General features: G+C 47.5%; 1 protein-coding gene across 1 annotated transcript in view; it reads right to left on the bottom strand.

Moving 5' to 3' along the window:
* The window catches only part of RIN2 (Ras and Rab interactor 2), a 252,710-nt gene that overhangs the window by 74,292 nt on the left and 169,557 nt on the right, over positions 1 to 8,861 (bottom strand). The window lies entirely within an intron of this gene.

Below are 8,861 nucleotides of genomic sequence, written 5' to 3'. Positions count from 1 at the left end.
ATAAAAAAAAAAAAAAAAAAAAAAAAAAAAAAAAAATTTTAAATAAAATACTGTTACATGTTATATTATTAAAATTTTAAAAACACGCAAAACTGTACTGTATGTTTATAGATACATACATAGGCCCAAAAGCTATCCCAATATGTATGGGGTTATAACCCTAATCCAGGATAGTGGTTACCTCTAGACAGGAGAAATGGATGAAATTGTTCACAGGCCAAGCGGCTCAGTCACGTGTGAGATTTTATTTATGTATTTATTTTGTAGAGACATTTTCTCGCTGTGTTGCGCAGGCTGATCTTGAACTCCTGGACTCAAGCAATCCTCCCACCTTGGTCTCCCAAAGCTCTGGGACAGCAGACAGGCGCCACTGTGCCTGGCAAGATTTTATCTCTTAAAATGAAATGGTGAAACGATGACATTTGACAGCGCTGAGTGATGGGTATTTTAGTGTCATGTGTGGTTTTCTGTATGCTTAACGCGCTTTGTAACCAAAATTTTAGAAAACCAAGACAAAGAAAGGGTGATGTGTATGAAAATGGAAGGAGTGAAGGGACTAAAATGTAGAAGCAAGGAAGGGATTCAGGGGAGTCTGGGCGGCTCTGCTGAAGTCCCACCACCCTGGGACTAGGCCCTGCTTCATTCTGGACTGTGGCTGTGGCACCAAACAGGAGAGCCACACACCCACCAGAAGCAGAGGGCCTTGTGAGGGAGGGCCAGCCACAGCCTCTGGCAAACCTCAAAGAGAGGACTCCCACCCCAGAAGGAAGCCCCGTCACTGGCTACATTTCCCTCTCCACACTTTGGTTACCTTCACAACCACCATACTGATTTGGACATAAAAACCCCAAATGGCCTTGATTCTCATCAGAATGGGCAGCAGCTGATTCCCTCCAGCCAGGCTGTTTTTGTCTGGGTACCACTCTTGCCGATGCTGTTGGCTGGATCTCCAGACCTCCAAGTTTCCTCCTTGATTCCTTCTCTACATCTGGCCACACACAAGAAGCTACAATCTGTGGCTGTCACTCAGGAGCACTCCCATGCCAAGTCACCAATCATGCCATGCCACCTATCTCTAGTGCAGAGGAAGGCGCCATGACCCCAAGGCACGAGGGTGGACAAGCACAGAGGTTGCACTTGACTGGATCGCTGTGGACCCTTCCCTGCTGGATGTGGGGATTTTTTTTTTTTTTTTGGTCCCCCGAATCCCCTCAGCCCCACCTCCCCCCGCACCAGCTTTTCCCTCCCCTTCCATTCAGTCCTGACTCACTTGTCCCAGAGCACAGAGGGATTTAATCTCACGAATGGACCGGAGTTTAGTGTTCCAGGGCCAGTCCTCCCTCTCAGAATCATGTGTATATACCCCCTGGGCCCTCCGCCAGCAGCAGTTAGCATCACAAAACACTTCTTCCCGTCTGGGGATTGGATTTTGTCCCACTGAAGGGATTTTGCGTGTTTTTTAAAGTTGTTTTTGGACAAGTTTGTGTTGATTTATTTGTTTGTTTCTAATTCTCACAGACTTTCGATCTCATCCCTTACACTTGCTTCTTCAAAATTTCCTTCTTTGAGGGCAGAAATAACTTGTCACCCAACAAAGGAGGCCAGTTTTAATGTCAGCTTTCCCATGTCAAAGTCAATAGCAGTTGGTGCTACAGGCCCGATGTGGTGACTCACGCCTATAATCCCAGCACTTCAGGAGGCTGAGGCGGGTGGTTCACTTGAGGTCAGGAGTTTGAGACCAGCCTCGCCAACATGATAAAACCCCATCTACCAAAAATACAAAAATTCGCTGGGCATGGTGGCATGTACCTATAATCCCAGCTACTTGGGAGGCTGAGGCAGGGGAATCGCTTGAACCCGGGAGGCAGAGGTTGCAGTGAGCCAAGATTGAGCCACTGCCCTCCAGCCTGGGTGACAGAGCCAGACTGTCTCAAAACAAAACAAAACAAACAAACAAAAAACCCAAAAACAAAAACACAAAAAACTGGTGCTACTAACTGAAGTTTCTCCAGACCCACTTACACAACTCCAGCCTCCAACACATCCCTGTACCTGTGCAGAATTCCTGCAAGCAGGGGGAGGGGCTGTCTACATATCTGCAAAGCTGGTGAGTGAGTGCCGCTCGCTACAGCTCTGCTCGGCTGTGGACACCTGGGAAAGTGGTGGCGGAGCCACGTGGCTGTGATTCAGTGCAGCCAGAGGGTCAGACAGGACAAGGCTGGCAAGGCACAAAGTTGGTGAGACGATGGTTCTTACATCAAACACCCTACACAGCTGCATCATTCCCAGAAAACCCCACAAGCAGCAACAAAGACCCCAACCCAAGGGATAGCCACCTATCCTTATAGAGCACAGCAGACCTCCACTGAGAGCTCGCCAGGGCATTGCCTGTGTTTGCTTTTCCCTGCAGGCATGTACAGCAGGACAGAGGGGGTGACGTGCTGCCTTTAGAAGCTGGGAGAGAGTGGGTTGCTGGCCTGGCTGGGGACTTCCAGGGAAGAAAAGGGGGTGCTGGTGACCACAAGAGGGAGAGGAAGGCAGGCCAGGGGTTGGGTCCACTCCCTCGTCCTGCATTCATGCATAACACACCTTGAGAAGCCCGAGGTGTTCACCTGAGTTCTCCTGCATAAGAGCTGGCATCCTGGCCAAGGGCGAGAGAACAACTGGAGAAGGCCCAAGTTCTTTCCCAGCCCTTTGAGGTCACACCCAGGGCTGGGGCTGGGCAAGGCTGGGCCTGCTGAGTTCCAGTCTGGTGCAGGAGTCTACAGTAATTTGTACCATTTTGTAATCATTCTACGTAATTTCTCAGTAGGCGGGGACCTCATCCAAAGGGCCCTTCTTCAGGCAGCAACCTTGTGCAATTTCGAGGCAGTCTGGCTTGCAGCTCTGACTGGTGACCTGGCAGCTGGGAGTACCAGCTTTTGGCTCAGAAAAACCTGTCTTTAAATTCTATCTCGAGCCCCGGTTGGCTGGGTCACCTTGGGCGACCCATTTGGGTGCCCTCATCCTTAAACCCCCAAAGCTAGGGCTGATGATATCAAGGGAAGGTCACTGGAGGAATAAAATGGACAATGAGATTAAAATACTGCAATAGGCTGGGCACGGTGGCTCACGCCTGTAATCCCAACACTTTGGGAGGCTGAGGTGGGCAGATCACGTGAGGTCAGGAGTTCGAAACCAGCCTGGTCAACATGGTGAAACCCTATCTCTACTAAAAATACAAAAATTAGCCAGGCGTGGTGGTGTTTGCCTGCATTTCCGCTATTCTGAAGGCTGAGGCAGAAGAATCGCTTGAACCCAGGCGGTGGAGGTCGCAGAGAGCCGAGGTCACACCACTGCATTCCAGCCTGGGCTACAGAGCGAGACTCTATCTCAAAAACAAAATAAAACACTTCAATAGGCACCTAAATACTCTCTAATACTCTTCCTATTTAAACGATCTCTTGTCCAGGTGCAGTAGCCTATGCCTATAATCCCAGTTCTGTGGAAGTCCGAGGCAGGAGGATCACTTGAGCCCAGGAGTTTGAGACCAGCCTAAGCAACATAGAGAGACCTTGACTCTACAAAAAATTAAAAAATTGGCTGGGAGCGGTGGCTCACGCCTATAATCTTAGCACTTTGGGAGGCTGAGGTGGGTGGATTGCCTGAGCTCAGGAGTTTGAGACCAGCCTGGGCAACACAGTGAAACCTCGTCTCCACTAAAATACAAAAAATTAGCTGGGCATGGCAGCGTGCACCTGTAGTTCCAGCTATTCAGGAGGCTGAGGCAAGAGACTTGCTTGAATCCAGGAGATGGAGGTTGCAGTGAAGCGAGATCACGCCACTGCACTCTAGCCTGGGCAACAGAGCGAGACTCCATCTCCAAAAAAAAAAAAAAAAAAAAAATTAGCCGGGCATGGTGGCGTGTGCCTTGTAGTCCCAGCTACTCAGGAGGCTGAGGTAGGTGACTCACCCGAGCCCAGGAGTTCAAGGCAGCAGTGAGCCATGATGTTGCCACTGCACTCCAGCCTGGGCGACAGCACGAGACTCCATCTCAAAAAAATAACAATAATAAAATAAACAAACAAACAAACAAATAAATAAATAACAAATTATCTCTTTATATTAATGGCATTTGTTATTAACCAGAGAGCTGATACTAAAAGACACTTAAAACGGATTCATATACCTCCCATCCTGGAAAGAGATCATTTAATCACCAGCAGCAGAGACCTGGGACTACAAAGAAACAGTGTCTGTGGAGTCCAATCTCCTTCTGCCTGTCTGCTTAGAAGCCTCTAACCTAGAGATTTGCCTACTAGGCGCCGAATGTCCCCTAATAGAGGGAAAAGTTGTTGTATGCTTCTTTGCATGCATAGGAAGCTGCAGGGAGGAGGATAAAGGGAGGGACCCCAAGTCTTGTTTTCTTTCTTTTAGGGTTACATAAAAGGAGAAAAATTATCTTGAAGGTCAAGTAAAAGTCAAATAAGAAAGTGCTTATGGCACAAGTCCTGATACAGAGCTCTTCAAATTCCAAGTCTCATTCAGGAATGTTATCAGTGGTTTGAAAAGGGATGTGTTTCTGATACGTTGAAGACTTGAAACCTAGGGTGTGGGAAAAGTCAAGTCCTTGGCTCCCGGCTATGGAATTTCCATTCCCCAAGGGCATCAACTTGGCCTTGAGGTGTGGTAAGCATTTATAATCCCGGAATCAGCTCTGCAGTATCAGACCTACCTCCAGATTCTAAAAAAACACATTACCCAAACAGTTCTCTCTACCGTCTGCTTCTGCTTGGCTGAGGAACCTCCTGGTGTGGTGGGTACCTCTCATGTAAGGGTTTTTCTAAACCAGTCTGGAAAATAATGAGCTTCCTCCAAACTTTCAAATGACCTTTGCCCCCAGGAACTGTCACCTGGGAAACAAAAAGGTAATGGAGGCTTTTGCCCTTCACTTGCAGATGGGCACCTGGACAATGACGCAAGCGCAGAGGGGCACCTGGACAACGACGCAAGCGCAGAGGGGCACCTGGACAACGACGCAAGCGCAGAGGGGGCACCTGGACAATGACGCAAGCGCAGAGGGGCACCTGGACAATGACGCAAGCGCATCTTTGCAGAACATTGCTTCTTTTCTTTCAACTTTGTGTGTTACTCCTCCCAAAGGTGTTTGTATTTACATTTTTGAAATTGTAGTTACAAACATCACAAATGAACATATTTTAATTAAAGAAAATAAATGATTGTAGTTGAAAGTAATCTCCCTTGACCATCACCCATAGCTCCTTCACTTACTCAGATGTAACCACTGTAATCAGTTTTGTGTGTATCATCCTTGAATGGTATCATCTGTGTTTTCTCCACCCAATGGAATTGTACTGGCTTACTAATTTCACACAACAAATTGTAATGAGGTTTACCCACATTGACACATGAAGCCCTGGTTCAACTGTTGTAAGTGGGAATGGTTTTCCACCATAGGGATATACCACAATCCACATATCCATTCTATTTCGATAGACGCTTAGTCGTTTCCAGCGTTTTGCTATCCATCACAGGCAGGGCTGTGATGGTCACCTGTGTGCATGTTCCCTTGTGTACTGTGTGAAACCTCAGAGAAAATACCGGGGTCTATGCATGTAGCAGGTTCTGAGCTGGTGCCACAGTGCTCCCCGGGTGGCTGTGCCCTTCTGCACTGCCCCTGCCATCTGTGAAAGTGTCCACACTGCTTGTCAATGATTGATATTATCAAACATTTAAACAGACCAATCTGATGAACAGAAATGATTTTGTTTTGTTTTCATTTGCTTAGCCCTGATTAAATTTGTATCGTTTATTTCTATTTCCTCTTGCAAGGAATTGCCTTTCCATTCATCTGTTGCCTATTTTGTGGTTTCTTGATTTTCAAAAATTAAGTTGCGTAAGTTGGTTGTGTACGTGAATCCATTGTCTGATATGTTTCACATATGTTCTCTTTCATTGTTTTTCTGCCTTTAAAATTTTCTTATGCTTTTAATGATGATAGAAGCAAATTTATCCAAGTTTCCAATATGGCTGTTGCTTATTAACTCTTGCTTAGAAAGAAGTGCCTCATCTTGAAGTAATAAAGTCTCCTTTATTTTCTGCTAAGACTTATACAGTGTATACAGCTTTGCTTGTTTATAGATGATGTATTTATTTATTTGTAGGCCTTTCATTCATCTGGAATTTAGTTTTGTGCATGGTGTAAAGTCAGGACTAGGCAGCAAGAAATAACTACGACATGGCCAGAGCTGAGTTCCTCCAGCCTGTTAAGCACTGCACCCTGGGTTGGCTCTGCCTGCCTAAGGCACCTTCTGCAGGCTAAGGAATGTGCCCAGAGGGTAGTTTTTTGTGTTTTGTGGTTTTTTTTTTGCAAATTTACCCAAAGGCTGGGGTGTGGTGAGAGGAGGGGCACAAAGAGGTAGGGGATGAAAGTAGGGGTATGGAAGGTGGGGTACGGAAGGCAAGGGTATGAAGGTAGGTATATGGAAGGTGGGGATATGGAGGTGGGCTATGAAAGGTGGGGGTATGAAGGAGGGGGTATGGAGGTGGGGTATGAAGGTGGACTATGAAAGGTGGGGGTGAAAGTGGGGGTATGAAGGTGGGGGTATGGAAGTGGGGTATGAAAGGTNGAAGAGGTGGGGTATGAATGTGGGGGTAGGAAGGTGGGGTATGGAAGGTGGGATATGGAAGGTGGGGTATGGAAGGTGGGGATATGAAGGTGGGGGTATGAAGTGGGGGGTATCAAGAGGTGGGGTATGAAAGTGGGAGTATGAAGGGGTGGGGTATGAAGGTGGGAGTATGAAGGTGGATGTATGAAGAGGTGGGGTATGGAAGGTTGGGGTATGAAGGTGGGAGTATGAAGGTGGGGGTATGAAGGTAGGAGTATGAAGGTGGGGGTATGAAGGTGGGGTATGAAGGTGGGGGTATAAAGGTGGGGAATGAAGAGGTGGGGTATGAAGGGGTGGGAAATGAATGTGGGGTATGAATGTGGGGGCATGAAGGTGGGTGTATGAAGAGGTGGGGTATGGAAGGTGGGGGTATGAAGGTGCGAGTATGAACATGGCGGTATGAAGGTGGGGGTATAAAGGTTGGGGTATGGAAGGTGGGGATATGAAGGTGGGGGTATAAAGGTGGGGGTATGAAGAGGTGGAGGTATGAAATAGAACTCTGCCCTTTATTTTTCATTGCAAATGGAAATGAGCTCGACAGCATTCATTCAATTGTCCATCCTAGCCCTGCTGGTTCAAGACACCACCTTAGTCAAAATCAGGATGTTCTATTTACCAAAAAGCAGCATTCACTATCTTTTAATTCCATTTTTCTCCTCAAATAACAGTATGTAGAAAAAAATGTAATAAGCCACCCACCCCTATCCTCTGAGTTAAGTGAAATGAGTATTTTGGTGTGAATAATTTTATGATTTTAGTTCACATTAGTACATGGTAGTATCTAAAGGAAATAAACACAATGGATAATTTAATATTATCTATTTTTTAAAATAGAGGCCAGGCGCAGTGGCTCACGCCTGTAATCCCAGCACTTTGGGAGGCTGAGGCGGGTGGATCACGAGGTCAGGAGGTCAAGACCATCAGCTACTCGGGAGGCTGAGGCAGAAGAATGGTGTAAACCCGGGAGGCGGAGCTTGCAGTGAGCCGAGATCACGTCACTGCACTCCGGCCTGGTGACAGAGCTAGACTCCATCAAAAAATAAAATAAAAATAAAAAATAAATAAAAATAAAAATAGAGATGGAGTCTTGCTGTGCTGCCCAAGCTGGTCTCAAACTCCTGGGCTCAAGTAATCCTCCCACCTTGGCCTCCCAAAGTGCTGGGATTACAGGTGTGAACTACACCTCTCAGCCAAATTTATTTTATTTTATTTTATTTTTGAGACAGAGTCTTGCTGTCACCCAGGCTGGAGTGCAGTGGCACAGTCTCAGCTCACTGCAACCTCCACCTCCCAGGTTCAAGGGATTCTCCTGCCTCAGTCTCCCCAGTAGTTGGGACTGCAGGCGCCCGCCACCATGCCTGGCTAATTTTGGTATTTTTAGTAGAGACGGGGTTTCACCATACTGGTCAGGCTGGTCTCTAACTCCTGACTTTGTGATCCACCTGCCTCAGCCTCCCAAAGTGCTGGGATTACAGGCGTGAGTCACGGCACCCGGCCTCTCAGCCAATTTAATATTTAAAAGCAGAATTTTGACTTAAATGCCTACTTGGAATGTTATCATCTCTGCTGCTCTAAGCAGTGTGTCCTTGAATAAATAATCTGACCCCTTAAATTTCCTCAAGCTTAAAAAGGGGACAGGATGAAGGTTGCATCCAAGGTTGCAGAGGGTTCTCGGAAGTGATGCTGGCAGAGCCCCCTAGCAGGCGAGCATCTGTAGTGTGCTGGGCGGGGGAGGGCTGAGTGACTTACACCCTCTTCCAAAGACAGAAGAGTGAGAGGTATGGTTTAAATGAGTGCTGCAGTGTGGGGTGGGGTCTGGGTGGCAGAATGCGTTGGCTAATTTTATCTGCTGGGAACACTGGTCTTCGGGCACTTCCTGGGAGCAGGAGGGAGACTCCCCACCTTATGGTCCCCATGGACACTTGCATTCCACAGGGACATGGGGTCTGAGAAGCATGGATGGACTTACAGTGGACAGAATATTTGAAATTAGGAGAGCCCCAGAAAATGGAGCACCTGGGCCGGGCGCGGTGGCTCAAGCCTGTAATCCCAGCACTTTGGGAGGCCGAGACGGGCGGATCATGAGGTCAGGAGATCGAGACCATCCTGGCTAACACAGTGAAACCCCGTCTCTACTAAAAATACAAAAACTTAGCCGGGCGAGGTGGCGGGCGCCTGTAGTCCCAGCTACTC

This window comes from Theropithecus gelada, chromosome 10, assembly GCF_003255815.1.
Source record: "Theropithecus gelada isolate Dixy chromosome 10, Tgel_1.0, whole genome shotgun sequence".
NCBI lineage: Eukaryota > Metazoa > Chordata > Mammalia > Primates > Cercopithecidae > Theropithecus > Theropithecus gelada.
Note: the sequence above shows the minus strand (reverse complement) of the source record. Positions and strands in the feature narration are given on the sequence as shown.